The sequence below is a fragment of the Spermophilus citellus genome, assembly GCF_964194105.1.
Source record: "Spermophilus citellus genome assembly, chromosome: 10".
Classification (NCBI taxonomy): domain Eukaryota; kingdom Metazoa; phylum Chordata; class Mammalia; order Rodentia; family Sciuridae; genus Spermophilus; species Spermophilus citellus.
In genome coordinates this window covers 35115557-35135479 of record NC_138197.1, presented here as the reverse complement: position 1 = coordinate 35135479, position 19923 = coordinate 35115557, and the positions used below count along the sequence as shown (strand labels likewise).

The window sequence follows — 19923 nt, the reverse complement described above, 5'->3', positions numbered from 1 at the left end:
CCTCACTAAATTGCTGAGGCTGGCCTCAAACTTGTAATCCTCCTGCCTTGGCCTCCCAAGTCACTGGGATTGCAGGCTTGTGCCATCACACCCAGCCTTGTTATGAATTTTTACATAAAAATTTCAAAAAGTGAGAACTTAATGTATTTGTGTTTGACACTGCTCAAAAGTTATCTGGAGTGGGTGCAGGAGGGTACATGCTTTTAATCTCAGCCACTACAAAGGCTAAGACAGGAGGATCCAAAATTTGAGGCCAGTCTGGACAATAAAAAGTGATGCTGTCTCAAAATAAAAAGTGAAAATGCTAGGGTATTAGGTCATTGGTAAAGCATTTTGCTTTGTTTGAAGAAGTCCCGTGTTCAATTACCATTATCATCAAAACAAAACTTAACAAAAACTAGTCAAGGAATATGTCAGAGATACAGGAGATCATATTTGTTTTTTTGTGGTGTTGAGTGTTCAACTCAGGGCCTGTGCATGTTAGACAAACCCTCTACCACTAAGTCACATCCCCCAATAGAAATATCAAGAATAAAGTAATAAGAGTGACACTGGAGATCTTCATTGGATTCAGCAGTCATGGGTTATCATAGACCAAAAAAAAAAAAAAAAAATCATAGTCAGGCACAGTGGCACATGCCTACTGTAATCCCAGCTGCCTAGTAGGCTGAAGAAAGAGGATGGAAAGTTCAAGGCCAGCCCCAGCAATTTAGTGAGGCTCTAAGCAATTCAGCAAGAGCCTCTCTAAAAATAAAAAACAGAAATAAAAAGTGCTGGGGATGTCACTTTATGGTTAAGTGCACCTGGATTCAATTGCTGGTACCAAAGAAAATCAAACCAAACCAAACCAAACAAAAATCCTATTATTTCTCAAAAAAAATTCCAGGAAGTGGTGGGTGCAGGGGTGCATGCATGAAACCCCAACAGTTCAGGAGGCTAAGGCAGGAGGGTCAGGTTTGAGACCAGCCTTGACAATTTAGCAAGAAATATTCTCAAATTAAAACAAAAACAAAAAACAAGCTGGGCTTGGTGGCCTGTGCCTATAATCCCAGCAGCTCAAGAGGCTGAGGTAGGAGGATCATGAGTTCAAAGCCAGCCTCAGAAATTTAGTGAGGTGCTAAGAAGTCAGTGAGATCCTGTCTTTAAATAAAGTACAATAAAGGGCTGAGGATGTGGTTCAGTGGTTGAATGTCACTGAGTTCAATTCCCCAGTATCCAAAAAACAAACAAACAAACAAAAAGGAACACCCCCAAAATAACAAGAGCTGATGATATAAAGCATCCTGGGGTTTGTTTTGCAAACAAAACACAATAAGAGAAAAAGAAATTTTCAAAAAGTAATAAAATAAGAGAGTAGCTATTTATTTCTTTTTTTCCTTTATTTATTTATTTTTCCCTGCAGTACCAGGTATTGAACCCAGGTATGCTCTACCACTGTGTTTCTCTATCCAGTTTTTAATTTTCAATTTTAAGGTAGGCTAGGGTCTTTCCAAGTTGCCCAGATCTGCTTCAAATTTGTTATCCTCCTGCCTTAGCCTCCCAAGTAATTGGGAGTATAGGTGTGTGTTGCAGTGATCAGTTCACTGGAGCTATTTCTGAATCACATTTTTCTTCTATAAAATATCAACCAGGTAAACCTTGAATTTTTGTTAATGCCCAAATAGGCATAAATTTGTAAACATGGTCTTTAAAAAATGAGTATAAGTTTTGAGAGAAAGAGACTATGCTCATCAGATTTGTATTTTTGGGAAAACCCCTAAGGAGTACGGGGAGAATAAAATTGATGACAAGACTGACAGTGACTAAACAGAACTATTGTATAAGTCCATTTTCTGTTGATAATAACAACACCACAGACTAAGTTACAAAGAAAAATGTTGTTTTGACTCACAGTTCTGGAGGTCTGAGGTCCAAGTTCAAATGTGGCTTATGGTGATGGTCTTCTTTCTGGCAGAATCCCCAAGGAGCTCAAGAGCTTATGCCTCTTCTGGTCTCTCTCCCTCTTCTTATAAACCATCATAACCCAATCAGGAAAGCTCCACCCTAATAGCTTGATCTAATCTTCAGCACCTTGTGAAAGCCCCACCTCCAAACCCATGAGCAGATTAGTAGCAGTGGTGCTGCATATCTGTGAATCCCATCATCTTGGAGGCTGAGGCAAAAGGATCGCAACAGTGAGGTGCTAAGCAACTCGGTGAGGCCCTGTCTCTAAATAAAAACCCAAAATAGGCCTGGGTATGTGGCTCAGTGGTAGAGTGCCCCTGAGTTCATTCCCAGTTCAAAACAAGCCTCAGCAACTTAGCAAGGCCCTAAGCAATTTAGTGAGAACCTATATCAAAATAAAAATAAAACAGGGCTGGTGATGTTGCTTAGTGGTTAATATCCCTGGGTTCAATCTCTGATACCAAAAAATATATATATTTTTTTAAATAAACAGTTGCCTGAAGCTGATATAATCATAAATTAACTTTGGACAGTGAGATGTATTCATTTGTGGAATTGGTTTGAGTAACAGTAAGATCTAGGCTGACCAAAAGCTTTAAAGAAAAATAGTAGTATATCTGACAAATAAAATAATAAATGGGCATTAAAGAAAATGGGGGAAACAAAAGGAAAATAAAATTAAATCACCTTTACCTCACTAATCAGTTAAGAAATCATTAATTTGTGTTTTTTCTCTTTGTTACTTTTAATATGTATTTACAAACTTGTTTATATGTGCAATATAAATAACAGTGATAAAGCATTCTGCACTCTGATTTGTATACTGCTTTGAAGAATGATTTTTAGGTGCCAAATATCTAATTTAGAATCCTGCCCATAATAGACACCTGTGGTTCCACAGTACCATCCCTGTGGCTCCCCAAAACTTTTCAGAATTACTTTTAGGAAGTACTAGGGATTTAAACCAGTGCCTTGAGCTTGCTGAGCAAGTGCCCCACAACTGAGCTACATCCTCAGCCCTTTTTTTATTTTTTACTTCTTGCATATGTGTTTCTCTTGCCTCTCCCATCTGCAGTGACAGAGGAGTGCCATTATGCCCAGCAAGAATTTTTTGTGTCTGTGTGCTAGAACTATTTTAATATAATTATACGTATCTGCCAAATCCAGGAAGAAAAGGTTTATGCATATATCACTTCCAGTTAACATCTGCAAGCATAAACAACAATGATCTCAGTTTAAAAATTCATCAGGGTCAGAGCAATTGACCAATGTCTCTTTACTGCTAGGCTTACCAACAGTAAAATACAGATGAATTAATGTCCTTTATTTCTCTTCTCTCACTCTCCTTGTCCAGACATTTTGTTGTAAAGTTTCAGTGCAGCTCACCTCCAGCCAAAAGTAATCTTTTAAAATCAGTACTCAGTTGATCTGAATTTTGCTTATAATTATAATCCATTTAATCACGAAGAACTCCTGGAGAGGTGGAGTTCAAGGTTGCATACAACAAGAGGAGATCACAGTTTTGAAGTTTAGCACAGATTAAAAACCACAGATGTACCATTTATATAAGACACACACTGATTGTCTCTTAAACTACATATTGACTACTTATGAACATTATTTTTTAAATAAAGTAGTGCATCTAGGACAATCAGTCGCACAATTCACACAGCCCTGAAGTTTTTCAGTGCCAACTACCAGTTGGTCATGAAACGTGAATGAGTTGAGACACTGTTCATTCCTAAGATTCAACCAAAGATTGGCTAAAACATTGGATCACCTCTGCTTATGAAGGCTAGGGCCTTCCCTCCCTTCCCTCACAACTTGTTGTGTGATTTTTATTTTTTGGTTGTGTCTGGTTGCACATGGCTGGAATGCATTTGACAGATCACTTGGTAAATCAGGAAAACCAATGATCTACAACTATGAGAGGGTCTTAAGCAGATTGGTTTGTCCATTTCAGGTTGCTGGTTGGTAGGCCCCTTTAAGGCCCTTCATTTTTCCTTCTATGCCTCCTGGAACTTTCATCAGAGGAGTCTGAGCATCATCCCACCTAACTCTTTTAACCAATGCCTGGCTAAAACTGGAACGTCCAGCCCAGCATATTTAAAAATCACCCACAAAAAGAGGTTCTGTAGGTCTTCACAAAACCTGGAATTTCCATGAGGATGTCTGATCTTTATAATCCAAGCAGTCAGCATTGAAGTTAAGCTTCCAGGAGGCAGTTTGGTCCTTATAATCCAAGCAATCAGTGGTTGAGTTAAAACCCAGCTTGTAGCTCCATATTCCTGGGTGGAAAGAGAAGCTGGGGACTGGTTGAGATGGCTGGGACTCAGTGTGGCCCCTGGTCCAGGAAGCTGGTGATGCATAGGGGTCAAATAAGATCCACAGTCCATGACCCCAAAGTAGGAAGTTGAGCCAGCATATCCTTGCCTATAACCTGAAGCCTGAGTATAGGTCATGGGATAGGACCTCTGCATGCAGGAAGAGGAGGTGGACAAGGGATCTGACAGTGGGGAGATGGAAGCTGGGCTCCAGATGGACACTGGGGCATTGCGGCTGGCAATGGTAGGGACTGAGGTGCTAGAGGGGGGAGTGAACTGGCCACTTGTTCCACTCTCTGAACTCACTTCCCCAGCTGGAGATGTCTTCTTTTTGGCAGGTGTCACTTTATTTTGACCTCCATTCTGTGGTTGCTGCTGCTGTTGGCGGCACTTTGCTCTTCGATTCTTAAACCTTACCTACACCCTGGATTCGGGCAAGTTGATTTTCAGCGCCACTTCTTCCTGCATGAAGATGTCTGGTACCATGTCTTGGCAAACAGCGCTTCCAGGACGTCTAGCTGAGCTCCAGTGAACGTCGTCCTCTCCCGCAGCTGTTCCCGGGGCGTGGCTGCGGGACTGGAAGCCCAGGGCCCTTTAGGGTGGGGGAGCAGTTTCTCAGTCACAGGGGTTTCCGGGGGTCCTCCGACTATCCCACCTTCCCCCTCGTCTCCCCTCCTCCTCCCAATGCTCTCCCCTCCGCTTCCAGGGCCTGGGCTCCTGAGACTCAGGACATACTGTCCTTTTCAGAGTAGCACCCGATTCTGAAATGCAGCAAGAATTTTTAAAATTAGGGATATTGGTGGGGGAATATTAATTAGTGATTTTTTATAGTGCTATAATTAAATCCAGGGCCTCAAGCACGCTAAGCAGGTACTCTCCCTGAGCTCCTTCCCCAATCCCATTTTATTTTTTATTTTGAGACAAGGTCTTGTTAAATGGTCCAGGCTGGCCTCCAACTTACAATTCTGCTGCCTCACCCCCAAAATAGCTAGTATGGAGATGTAGCTCAGTGGTACAGCACCCTGTGGTTTAATCCAAGCAACACACACACACACACCAAGAGAAAAATGTTTTAAAATTAATTTTTGGCAAAATCTAAACATAGGATCATATTCTTTCAATTAGAAGCACCAATGACCATTCTTTGTTAAAGAGTATTATAGCGAAGGTAATCCTATTATTTATTTATTTGTTTGTTTGTTTCTTTATTTGTTTCAGTAGAGGAGAATGAATCCAGGGGTACTTTATTACTGAGCTGCGTCTCCAGCCTTTTTCTTTTTTTTTCTCTTGAGACAGGTTCTGACTAAGTTGCCCGAGCTGACCCTGAACTTGAGATTCTCTTGCCTCAGCTTCCTGAGGAATTGGTAGGACAGGTATGTGCCACCATGTATAGCATTACTGCTACTTACAAAACCCATTAATTTGTTGTTGTTGTTTTTTTCCTCCTGTACCAGGGATTGAACCAGTGGTGCTCAACCACTGAGCCACATTCCCAGTCCATTTTTTTTAATTGTTTTAATTTGAGAAAGGCTCTCAATATGTTGCTTAGGGCCTCACTAAGTTGCTGAGTCTGGCTTTGATATTTTGATCCTCCTATCTCAGCCTCCAAAACTGCTGGGATTACAGAAGTTAACAACCAAGCTCAGCTAAACCCACTAGCTGTGTTTTCTTTCAACACAATTTTTATTTATTACTTCAGATATCTTTAATATCCAGATGTGTGTGTATTTGGTACTGGAGTTTAAACCCAGGGGGTTTTCACCAGTGCCCTACATCCCCACCCCTTTTCATCTTCTATCTTGAGATAGGATCTCCCTAAGTTGCTTAGGGCTTCACTAAATTGCTCAGGCTGGCCTCAAACTTGTCATCTTCCTGCCTCAACCTCCAGAGTTGCTGGGATTACAGGGTACTGACTCTGCACCCAGCTCAAACATACTGTTTTTTAGCATGTCAAAGTTTATTGCCTCCTTCATGAGGAATCTAATAAGGAGATAATAGTCTGTACCACTCACAGTGGCCTGGGAAATAAGAAGGTTCCATAAGGAATTAATATGTAGGGTTTCCCCATGCAGTACTGCTCATTATTGACTGCTGCTGGCTTTTTCTTTCCTTTTTCCTTTTCCTTTTTCTTTTTTGTAAAGCTGGGGATTGAACTCAGGTTCTCACTCTCACACATGCTAGGGAAACACTCTCTACTGAGTTACTCACCCAGATTTCTATATATATATATATATATATATATAAATATAAATAAATATATATATATATATATATATATATATATATATATTCATTAAAATCTCATGTTTTTATTAGTTGATATAAAGCAAATTTAGGACATGATGATTTGGAGGTATCTTTCCAGAAATACCATTAGCAGAAACAATACATCATGTACCTGAGAAGCAAGCCATAAACAAATTGACCTGAGACTGTTTGTTCATCAGTCACAGACTTCAAGGTCCATCTTCCTGGCTGGGTGTTCATTATCTGAGAAGCACTGAAAAGTGACAAGGAGAGTTCTTCTAGCAGAGGAATGTAGTTTCCTTTGCTTTCTAGTAGCTTTCAATTTCTTCATTAGTCAGTATAAAATGTGAGACCACTATTTTTTTGAATTTTTTATTTTAATTTGTTATATATGACAGCAGAATGCATTACAATTCATATTACATATATAGAGCATAATTTTTCATATCTCTGGTTGTACACAAAGTAGAGTCACACCATTCGTGTCTTCATATATGACTTAGGGTAATGATGTCCATCTCATTCCCCCATCATTTCTACCCCCATGCCCCCTCCCTTCCTCTCCCTCCTCTTTTCCCCTTTGCCCTATCTAGAGTTCATCTAATCCTCCTATGCCCCTCACCACCATATTATGAATCAGCATCCTTAATCAGAGAAAGCATTCAGCATTTGTTTTGGGGGGATTGGCTAACTTCACTTAGCATTATCTTCTCTAACGCCATCCATTTACCTGCAAATGCCATGATTATATTCTCTTTTAATGCTGAATAATATTCCATTGTGTATATATGCCACATTTTCTTTATCCATTTCATTCATCTACTGAAGGGCATCTAGGTTGGTTCCACAGTTTATCTGTTGTGAATTGTGCTGCTATAAACATTGATGTGGCTGTGTTCCTGTAGTATGCTGTTTTTAAGTCCTTTGGGTATAGATGGAGGAGAGGGGTAGCTGGGTCAAATGGTGGTTCCATTCCCAGATTTCCAAGAAATCTCCATACTGCTTTCTATATTGGCTGCACCAATTTGCAGTCCCACCAGCAGGTATGAGTGTGCCTTTTCCTCCACATCCTTGCAAACACCTATTGTTTTTTTTTTTTTTTATTCTTAATAGCTGCCATTCTGACTGGAGTGAGATGAAATCTTAGAGAAGTTTTGATTTGCATTCTTCTAATTGTTAGAGATGTTGAATATGTTTTCATTATTTGTTGATTGATTGTATATCACCTTCTGGGAAGTGTCTGTTCATGTCCTTGGCCCATTTATTGATTGGGTTATTTGTTTTTAGTGGTTTTTTTTTGGTGTTAAGATTTTTGAGTTCTTTATATATCCTAGGGATTGGTGCTATATCTGACATACATGTGGTAAAAATTTGTTCCCAAATTGTAGGCTTTCTATTTACTTCTCTGACTGTTTCTTTTGCTGAGAAGAAGCTTTTTGGTTTGAATCTATTCCATTTATTGATTCTTGATATTAATTCTTGTGCTATAGAACTCTTATTAAGGAAGTTGGGGCCTAATCTGACATAATGGAGATTTCATCCTGCTTTTTCTTCAGCAGCTCAGGTCCGGCATAGTGAAATCATTCTGGACAATGAGTAGGTGCATTCTTTGAAGAGAGAGTGTCAGGGAAGCCCATAGGCTTGTAGGGCTCTGGTCAAAGCTTCCCAGGGAGAAGTAGAGTGTAAAGCACACTATAGAAGTTTCACTGGTTTACACCTGACTTCATTTTTATTTTTCTGTAATGGGGATTGAACCTACGGTGCTCAACCACTGAGCAATATCCCCAGCCATTTTTATTTTTATGTTTTTAAATTTTGAGACAGGCTATCACTAAGATGCTTAGTGCTTGCTAATTTTCTGAGGCTGGCTTTGTACTTGAAGTTCTTCTGCCTCAACCTCCAGAGTGAGTCAGTGTGATTACAGGCAGGCATGTGCCAGTACTCTGGGTTGACTTTTTTTTTCTTTTTTTTTTTTTTTTGAGAAGGAGTCTAGCCATGTTGCCCAGGCTAATCTCAATCTCCTGCCTCAGCTTCCAAAGTAGCGGGACTATAGTCATGCACCACTGCACCAGGATATTCTAGAGGCCAGCCACTTCTATCTTCAGAGTTAATGCCACCTTCCGAGGAGAATTGGAAAGGATACTGGTTTTACACTCAGGGCCCATGGTCACATTTCCAGGAAAGACAAAAGGGTCAGGTTCTAGAGTCAGGCTTTTGATCACTACAGGGTCCTTACCTTGGTTACAGTTATCCCAGTAAAAGGTAATGATTCAGACAGACAAGTTCAAAGACCTCAGGATCCCAGAGAAGGGGGCCCAGGGCACTCAGGATCAGGTCCCTGTAGGGATGCATTGCAAAGGATGAATTAGCACTGGCAACATTTTTAATCTATTAACATATTATTCATGTAGTTTTAAAGTCTGATTCTATCAACTCTGTTTCAGGATTTTATTTCATTTTCTGTTTTAAATGAAATCTTGTCTTTTTTTTTTCCTCTCTCTGCTTAAAGGATAGAAGCCAGGGGCTCAAGTATGTTAGGCAAGCACACTACACTGAGCTACATCTCTGGCCCTTTTTCTTTTGAGAAAGGGTATTACTAAGTTGCCAGGAGTTGGCCTCCAGCTTGTGAACCTCATGCCATTCACTCAAGTTGGTGGAATTACAGGCTTGCTCCACTGTGCCCAGCTAGATCTTATCTAATTTTTTAGTACCAGGAATTGAATCTAGGGATGCTTAAACACTGAGCTACATCTCCAGCTCCAGATATATATACTATTGTTAATATTTATGTGTACATATGATATTTCAATATATTTACACATTAGGTAATATTTCAATCAGGTAATATTCAACATGTCTATTTCTTTAACATTTATCATTTGTTTATGATGAAAACATTCAAACTCCATTCTTTCAGGTTTTTAAAATGTATAGCACATTATAATTATCTACAGTCTACTCAGCAGTGGCACACCAGAAATTGGCTTATTTCATTTAACATAATGACCTCCAAGTTCTAACCATGTTGAAAAAGGACAGAATTGCATTCTCCCTCATAGATGAAGAATAGTCTATGGCATATTTATACCAATTTTCTTTACCTATTCATCACTTGTTGGCACTTAGGTTCATTTCTTAGCTATTTCTTAGCTATTTTTGAATAGTGCTGTGTTAACATGTGAATGTAGATATATCTTCACTGATCTTATTTCCTTTGGATATATTCCTCATGGTGGAATAGCTAAATCTTAAAGTTTTTTTGTGGGTTTTACCCATCAACGATCAAATACACTTTCTTCTCAGCAGCACATGGATCCTTCTCTTAAATAGACCATTTATTATGCCACAAAAAAATATTTTTTATTATTTTTCAGCTTTATTAAGGGTTAATAGGAAAACAAAAATTATATTTATGATATACAATATAATGTTTATATATATATTATATATATAATATATATATATATATATATATATATATATTACAAAATGATTAAATCAACCTAATTAACGTATTCATCATCTCACATTTTTTTGTGGTGAGAATGTTTACAATCCACTCTCTTTTTTTAATCTTTTATTGATTTTATTTGTTTAAGTTCATGACAGCAGTGGAATGCATTACAATTCTTATTACACATATAGAACACAATTTTTCACATCTCTGTAATAAAGTATGTTCACACCAATTCACGCTTTTATACATGTACATGTACTTTGGTGGGGTTTTTTTGCATTTCATTTCTTAATACACATATATACCATGATTTTTCATATCTCTGACAAAGCAACTCTTAGTAAATATAAAAAATAAAAAGTAGAGATACTACCCTGCATTCTATCAGACCACAATGGAATGAAATTAGAAATTATTATTATTTTTTAACTTTATTTTTTTATTGGTCGTTTAAAACATTACATAGCTCTTGACATATCATATTTCATACAACAGTTACTAATATGGAATTATGTAAAAATGTGGATATGTAACCGATGTGATTCTGCAATCTGTATACGGGGTAAAAATGGGAGTTCATAACCCACTTGAATCTAAAGTATGAAATTAGAAATTATTGATAAAATAAAAAATAAAATCCACTCCAACACATGGAGACTAAATAATATGCTATTTAATGATCAGTAGGTTGCAAAAGATATCAAGGAGGAGATTCAAAAATTCTTAGAGGTAAATGAGAACACAGATACAACATACTGAAATCTTGGAACACTACGAAGGCAGTTCTAAGAGGAAAGTTCATTGCATGGAGTTCATTCCTTAAAAGAAGAAAAAGGTCAATGAATAAATGACCTAACATTACATCTCAAAACCTTATAAAAAGAAGAACAAATCAACCCCAAAAGCAAAAAAAAAAAAAAAAATCAACCCCAAAAGATAGGAAATAATTAAAATCAGAGCTGAAATCAATGAAATTGAAACAAAAGAAACAATTGGAAAAATTGAAAGAACAAAAAGTTGCTTCTTTGAAACATAAGATTGATAAACCATTAGCCATATCAAGAAAAGCCCAAGCAGGACCCATGGATACACAGCTGAGTTCTACAAGACCTTTAAAGAAGAACTAATACCAATACTTCTCAAACTATTTCATGAAATAAAAAAAAGAGGGAAAACTTCCAAACACATTCTATAAGTCCAATATTACCGATTCCAAAACCAGACAAAGACACATCAAAGGAAGAAAACTTAGTGAGAGGCATGTGCCACTGCAACAGGCTAGATCTTGTCTTTTTAATGTACAGTTATTTTCCATCCAATACCAGATATTATTCATAAAATCTTGAGACAGAGCATAACTCCCTACTTGACTTCCTTTCAAAGAGGAGACTAGAGGTTCCTGAAGAATAATACTTTAGCCAGGTAATTAAGGTCAATGTAAACAGTAAGTTATAAGCATGTTGTGCCCTTGGGCTGGGGACATATAGCTCAGTGGTAGAATGCTTGCCTGGTATGCATGAGGCCCTGATTTAATTACCAGTTTCCAAAAAAGGAAGCTGGGCTTAGTAATGCACATCTGTAATTCTAATTACAGGAGGCCAAGGAAGAAGGACTATAAGTTTGAGGCCAATCTCAGTGGTTTAGCAAGATCTTTAGCAACTTAGTGAAATCCTGTCTCAAAAAATAAAAAGGTGTTTGGGGATGTAATTCAGTGGTAAAGTGCCCCTGGGTTCAATCTCTAATACAAGAAAAGAAAAAAAGAAATGATATAATAAAAATGCCACTTTAGCTGTGGTTTTTCTAACAAAAATCCATAATCAAACTGACATGAGAAAGAAAGTCAAATAAATACCCAAAAGGGACATTCTGCAAAATTCATGATCAGTATTTCTCTATCAATTTCATTAAGAGAGAGAGAGAGAGAGAGAGAGAGAGAGAGAGAGAGAGAGAGAGAGAAGGGATTCTAGCTCAGGGTCTCCAATGCCAAGTGACTAAGAAGGGTGAGCCAGGAAGACCACAAGTCAGAGGACAGCATTAGGAATTTAGTGAGAACTTAAGCAATTCAGTGAAGCCCTGTCTCAAAAGTGAAAAGGTCTGGGATATAGCTCAGTAGTAGAGTGTCCCTCAGTTCAATTTCCAGTATCAAACAAACAAACAAATGAAAAAGCAAAAACAAAAACAAAACATACATATACAGAAACACAAAACCCAAGAGAAATCTGAGAAACTCTTACAGGACAGAGAAGTCTAAGGAGATCTGATTATTAAATATACCCTGGTATCCTGGTTAAATTCTGGAACTGAAAATTACATTAGTTGAAAATTTTAAAAATCCAAATAAAGTATGAACCTTAGTTAATTATAACATATCAATGCTTGCTTATTGGTAGTGACAAAAGGACCAAATTAATAACAGAGGAAATTGGATGTGTTGTCTAGGAACTCCCCATGCTATCTTCTCAATTTTTCTGTAACTCTAAATTCATTCTGAAAACTTAACTTTATTTTTTGAAAAAACAGAAATTCAATTTCTGCATTGTAGTGAGGAGTTGCTGGATAATCTGACCTTTTCCTAGAGATAATTTACTTTCAATTTGGATGCTGGAGTTAAGGTAGATTAAGGCACATTTTGACTTGATACAGTCAGGGATTGGGTGGTTTTCAAAACTGCTTTTCAGGGCAATGGTAGAGTGCTTGCCTAGTATGCACCAGGCACTCGATTCCATCCCTAGTACTGCAAAACAACTAATTGCAAATTTTACAGAGGAACAAACTGCATTTTAGCCTGAGATAACAATCTATTTCAGTTCTTCATTATTCCTAGGGCACTGGTGGGTTGGATCCTAAATCCCCTTGCTCTGGGAGTCTTCTAAATCCTTGTTTTTGAGTTTTGGCATTTCTTGTCACTTTATGTGCAGATTCTCAGTCTTACAATCAAGGGGTTTTGTTTATATGTTTTGGTACCAGGGATTGAGCCCAGTGGTGCTCAACCACTGAGTCACATCCTCAGCCTCTTAAAAAAAAATTGAGACAGGGACTCAGTAAGTTACTTAGGGCCTCACTAAAGTGCTGAGTCTGGCTTTGAACTCATGATCCTCCTGCTTCGACCTCCAGACTTGCTGGGATTACAGGTGTGCTCCACCAAACCTTGCTGCTCTCTATGCTTTCTAATGGTTGTTTTTGTGTTTTACTCAACTTCAATAATTGGTCTCAGCAGAGGATTGATCTGACACTAGCTATTTAGCCACAGTCCAAACTGGAAGTATCTGCTTCTTATTTTTGAGTGTGCCTTTCATATCCTCATTGATTGAACAATATTAACAACAGGATTTCCACTAGTCCTGGTGCTTCTTCTTAGGATCAGACAATAAAATAAATTTAGTAGTGGCATTTTAAAAATCAGATAAAAAGTCACATAGATATTAGAATAATAAAGAACTAGTTAGGGAGTAAATCTAGAAAATCAAGAAGAATACTACTGACACATCTCACATTATACTATGGAAAGGTAAAATACTAGTTAGCATGTTACAAAGTAATCCCCAAAGTGCTGGCAGGAAGTGCTAACACTGAATCTAACACAGATGTATCTTTTTTCTCTAAAAATAATGATGATGATGATGATGATGATTGTTCTGGGAACTGAATCTGGAGCATGCTAGGCAAGTGCCCCATCACTGAGTAACATCCCCAGTCCTTTTTAAATTTCATTTTGAGTCAGGGGCTCATCAAGTTTCCCAAATGACTTCAAATTTGGCATGATACTGTCTCAGCCTCCCAAGTCACTGGGGTTACAGGCTTGTGTCACTGTGTCTGACTACCTGTGAGAGTTGCCCTCTTCATTCTCAGCATTATTTATGTTATGATACTGGCAACATGTCTTAGTCTATTATTTATTGATCCATTTTGACAAAAAGAGATGTGAGTTAATTTGCTAATTAATTTTTAATATTTCTCATTTTGGAACTACTGATAATTTAAGGGCCTTCTTTAGGACAAGAAATGCATGCTGGGAAAAAAGGAAGGGGGAATAATTCATCTTTTTTTTTTCTTTTTTCCAATACTGAAGACTAAACCCAAGGGCACTTTACCAAGGAATCACATCCCTATCCCTGTTTTTATTTATTTATTTATTTTTTTTTTGGTTTAATCTTTTTTTTGTAGAATTCTTTTTTTATTGGTTATTCAAAACATTACAAAGCTCTTGACATATCATCTTTCACATCAGTTACACATCCACATTTTTACATAATGCCCTATTAGTAACTGTTGTATTCTGCTACCTTTCCTATCCTCTACTATCCTCCCTCCCCTCCCCTCCCATCTTCTCTCTCTACCCCATCTACTGTAATTCATTACTCTCCTTGTTTTTTTCCCATTCCCCTCACAACCTCTTATATGTAGTTTTGTATAACAATGAAGGTCCCCTTCCATTTCCATGCAATTTCCCTTTTCTCTCCCTTTCCCTCCCACCTCATGTCTCTGTTTAATCTTAATCTTCTCTTCCTGCTCTTCCTCCCTGCTCTGTTCTTAATTGCTCTCATTATATAAAGAAGATATTTGGCTTTTGTTTTTTAGGGATTGGCTAGCTTCACTTAGCATAATCTGCTCTAGTGCCACCCATTTCCCTGCAAATTCCATGATTTTGTCTTTTTTAGTGCTGCATAATACTCCATTGTGTATAAATGCCACATTTTTTTAACCATTCATCTATTGAAGGGCATCTGGGTTGGTTCCACAGTCTAGCTATTGTGAATTGTGCTGCTATGAACATCGATGTGGCAGTATCCCTTCCCTGTAGCATGCTCTTTTAAGGTCTTCAGGGAATAGTCCAAGAAGGGCAATAGCAGGGTCAAATGGTGGTTCCATTCCCAGCTTTCCAAGGAATCTCCATACTGCTTTCCAAATTGGCTGCACCAATTTGCAGTCCCACCAGCAATGTACAAGAGTACCCTTTTCCCCACATCCTCGCCAGCACTTGTTGTTGTTTGACTTCATAGTGGCTGCCAATCTTACTGGAGTGAGATGGTATCTTAGGGTAGATTTGATTTGCATTTCTCTGACTGCTAGAGATGATGAGCATTTTTTCATGTACTTGTTGATTGATTGTATGTCCTCCTCTGAGAAGTGTCTGTTCAGGTCCTTGGCCCATTTGTGGATTGGGTTATTTGTTATCTTATTGTCTAATTTTTTGTGTCCTTTGTATATTCTGGATATTAGGGCTCTATCTGAAGTGTGAGGAGTAAAGATTTGTTCCCAGGATGTAGGCTCCCTATTTACCTCTTTTATTGTTTCTCTTGCTGATAAAAAGCTTTTTAGTTTGAGTAAGTCCCATTTGTTGATTCCAGTTATTAACTTTTGTGCTATGGGTGTCCTATTAAGTAATTTGGAGCCCAACCCCACAATATATAGATGGGAGCCAACTTTTTCTTCTATCAGATGCAGAGTCTCTGATTTGATATCAAGCTCCTTGATCCATTTTGAGTTAACTTTTGTACAAGGCGAGAGGAGGGGATTCAGTTTCATTTTGTTCCATATAGATTTCCAGTTTTCCCAGCACCATTTGTTGAAAATGCTATCCTTCCTCCATTACATGCTTTTGGCCCCTTTATCAAATATAAGATAGTTATAATTTTGTGGATTAGTGTCTGTGTCCTCTATTCTGTACCATCGGTACCAGTACCATGCTGTTTTTGTTACTATTGCTCTGTAATATAGTTTGAAATGTGGTATCAATATACCGCCTGATTCAAATTTCCTGCTTAGAGTTGCTTCTGCTATTCTGGGTCTTTTATTTTTCCATATGAATTTCATGATTGCTTTATCTATTTCTACAAGAAATGCTGTTGGGATTTTGATTGGCATTGCATTAAACCTATAGAGAACTTTTGGTACTATGGCCATTTTGATGATGTTTGTTCTGCCTATCCATGAACAGGGTATATTTTTCCAACTTCTAAGATCTTCTTCTATTTCTCTCTTTAGGGTTCTGTAGTTTTCTTCTATAAGTCTTTCACATCTTTTGTTAGGTTGATTCCCAAGTATTTTATTTTTTTTTGAGGATATTGTGAATGGGGTGTTTTTCCTCATTTCCGTTTCAGAAGTTTTGTCGCTGATATACAGAAATGGTTTGATTTATGCGTGTTGATTTTATATCCTGCCACTTTGCTGAATTCATTTATTAGTTCTAGTAGTTTTTTTGTAGATCCTTTTGGGTCTTCTAGGTATAGAATCATGTCATCTGCAAATAGTGATAATTTAAGTTCTTCTTTTCCTATTTTTATGCCTTTAATTTCCTTCGTCTGTCTAATTGCTCTGGCCAGTGTTTCGAGAACTATATTGAATAGAAGTGGTGATAGAGGGCATCCCTGTCTTGTTCCGGATTTTAGAGGGAATGCGTTCAATTTTTCTCCATTCAGAATGATGCTAGCCTGAGGCTTAGCATAGATAGCTTTTACAATGTTGAGGTAAGTTCCTGTTATCCCTAGTTTTTCTAATGTTTTGAACATAAAGGGATGCTGTACTTTGTCGAATGCTTTCTCTGCATCTATCGAGATGATCATATGGTTCTTATCTTTAAGTCTATTGATGTGGTGAATAACATTTATTGATTTCCGTATATTGAACCATCCTTGCATCCCAGGGATGAATCCTACTTGATCATGGTGCACAATTGTTTTGATGTGTTTTTGTATTCAATTCGCCAGAATTTTATTGAGGATTTTTGCATCTAGGTTCATTAGAGATATTGGTCTGTAGTTTTCTTTCTTTGAGGTGTCTTTGTCTTGTTTCGGAATCAGGGTGATGTTGGCCTCATAGAATGAATTTGGAAGAGCTCCCTCTTTTTCTATTTCCTGAAATAACTTGAAAAGTATTGGTATTAATTCTTCTTTAAAGGTTTTGTAAAACTCCGCTGTATACCCATCCGGTCCTGGGCTTTTCTTGGTTGGTAGTCTTTTGATGGCTTCTTCAATTTCATCCATTGATATTGGTCTGTTTAAATTGTGTGTATCCTCCTGACTCAGTCTGGGTAAATCATATGACTTAAGAAATTTATCGATGTCTTCACTATCTTCTATTTTGTTGGAATATAGGTTTTCAAAATAATTTCTAATTGTCTTCTATATTTCTGTAGCATCTGTTGTGATATTGCCTTTTTCATCCCGTATGTTAGTAATTTGAGTTCTCTCTCTTCTTCTCTTCGTTAGCATGGCTAAGGGTCTGTGGATCTTATTTATTTTTTTGAAGAACCAACTTTTAGTTTTGTCAATTTTTTCAATAGTTTCTTTTGTTTCCATTTTGTTGATTTCCACTCTGATTTTAATTATTACTTGCCTTCTGCTACATTTGCTGTTGTTTTGCTCTTCCTTTTCTAGGGCTTTGAGATGAAGTGTGAGCTCATTTATTTGTTGGTTTTTTCCTTTTTTGAGGAATGACCTCAGGCGATGAATTTCCCTCTTAAAACTGCTTTCATTGTGTCCCATAGATTCCGATATGTTGTGTCTGTATTTTCATTTGTCTCTAAGAATTTTTTGATATCCTCCTTTATGTCTTCTGTAACCCATTGATCATTCAGTAACATATTGTTCATTTTCCATGTGATGTAGGATTTTTCCTTCCTTTTTTATCATCGATTTCCAGTTTCGTTCCATTATGATCAGATAAAATGCATGATATTATCTCCACCCCTTTATATTTACTGAGGGTTACCCTATGGCATAATATATGGTCTATTTTTGAGTAGGATCCATGTGCTGCTGAGAAAAAAGTATATCCATTTGATGATGGTTGATATATTATATATATATGTCAGTTAAGTCTAGGTTATTGATTGTGATATTGAGTTCTATAGTTTCTTTATTCAACATTTTTTTCAGAGGATCTGCCCAATGGTGATAGAGGTGTGTTGAAGTCACCCATAATTATTGTGTTGTGGTCTATTTGATTCTTGAACTTGAGGAGAATTTGTTTTATGAACTTCCCAGCACCATTATTTGGTACATAAATATTGATAATTGTTATGTCTTGTTGGTGAATGGTTCCTTTTAACAGTATATAATGTCCTTCCTTATCCCTTTTGATTAACTGTCTTGAAGTCGATTTTATTCTATATGAGGATGGCCACCCCTGCTTGCTTACAAGGACCGTGTGCGTGGTATATTTTTTCCCAACCTTTCACCTTCAGCCTGTGTATGTCTTTTCCAATCACATGTGTCTCCTGGAGGCAGCGTATTGTTGGATTTGTTTTTTTTAATCCATGTTACCTGCCTATGTCGCTTTATTGGAGAGTTTAAGCCATTAACGTTTAGAGTTACTATTGATATATGGTTTGTACTTCCTGCCATGTTTGATTATTTATCTTTTTTTTTCTAATTTAGTTTGTTTCTCCATGATTAGCTTTCCCCCCGCCCTCTGTCTTTACTGAGGCACTTCCCACTGATGGTTTTGGTTATTGTTTTTCATTTCTTCCTCGTGTAGTGTTTTGCTCAAGATGCTTTGCAGTGCTGGTTTTCTGGCTGCAAATTCTTTTAGCTTTTGTGTATCATGAAAGATTTTTATTTCCTTGTCGTACCTGAAGCTTAATTTTGCTGGATACAGAATTCTTGGTTGGTATCCATTGTCTTTCAGTGTTTGAAATATGTTGTTCCAGGATCTTCTTGCTTTCAGCATCTGTGATAAAAATCTGTTGTTAACCTTATTGGTTTATCCCTGAATGTAATCTGCCTCCTTTCTCTTGTAGCTTTTAATATTTTCTCTTTGTTTTGTATATTGTATATCTTCATAACAATGTGTCTTGGCGTTGGTCTACTGTGATTTTGTGTGCTCGGTGTCCTGTATGCATCTACAATTTATATATCCGTTTCCTTTTTTATTTCTGGAAAGTTTTCTGTAATTATTTCATTCAGCAGGTTACTCATTCCTTTGGTTTGAATCTCTATACCTTCCTCTATCCCGATGACTCTTAAATTTGGTTTTTTATGTTACCCCATATCTCTTGGATGTTTTTCTCATGATTTTTAACCAGCCTTTCTGAGTTGGCTGGACTCTTTTCAGGATGATATATTTTGTCTTCATTATCTGATGTTCTGGCTTCTACTTGCTCCACTCTGTTAGTGATACTCTCAATTGAGTTTTTAATTTGGTTTATAGTTTCTTTCATTTCTAGGATTATTGTTTGATTTTTTTATAATCTCTATCTCCTGATAAAGATGCTTAACTTCTTATTTTATCTGTTTATGTAATTCATTTTCAATGTATTCTTTCACTGTTTGAATTTGCTCTCTCGTATCCTCTTTAAGGTTCCATTCCATCTGTCTAAGATATTCCTTGAGTTCCTTTTATGACCATTTTTCTGATGACTCTAGGTCCTCCTGAATATTTAGGCTGTCCTGCATTGTTTCTACTCCTTTTCTTCCTTGCTTTTTCATGCTGCTCATGTTACTTCTTGTTCTGTTTGACTGCTGAGTTACTGTTTACTCCTATAAATTTATTTGATGCTTGAAAGGAAAGGTATTAGAAGGGAAGGGAAGAAGTCACTAAAGAGAATGAGAGTAAGCAGGTAGAATTCAAGGAAGGGGGAATAAGAGAATTGAAAAGAAATGAAAAGAAAAAAGAAAAAAATAGAAAATAAAGAAAAAAATTGAAAAAAAATAATAAAAATTTAAATTAAAAAAATAAAATGAAAAAAATTTTAAAAATTAAAAAGAAACTTTAAGAACAAAAAAAATGAAAATGAGAAAAAACCCAAATTTTAAAAAAATAATAATAAATGCAGTCTTAGAGTTTGTTTAACTTCTCTTCCAGTAGATGGAGCTGTGCCCACTGGGCCAAGCTTCTCCTCTCAATAGACAGGAACCAATCACTGTGCAGCAGCTCTTCCTCCCGGACTGGGCGGGTCTCCAATCCTGAGTGCCTAGGGCCTTCTCTTGTGTCTAGTCACTTCCCCACTTT

The 19923-nt window shown here is 37.2% G+C and overlaps 1 protein-coding gene and 1 pseudogene across 2 annotated transcripts in view; both read right to left on the bottom strand.

The window, feature by feature from the left end:
* Positions 1-19923, bottom strand: part of LOC308657570 (killer cell lectin-like receptor subfamily B member 1) — a gene marked incomplete at its 3' end in the record, with an annotated part of 180681 nt that overhangs the window by 121589 nt on the left and 39169 nt on the right.
* On the bottom strand, positions 4087-8680 carry LOC308659027 (homeobox protein OTX2-like; annotated as a pseudogene). The gene is made up of 2 exons: positions 8659-8680; positions 4087-4860 (listed from the first exon to the last, which is right to left on the bottom strand). The product of its transcript is annotated as a homeobox protein OTX2-like (transcript).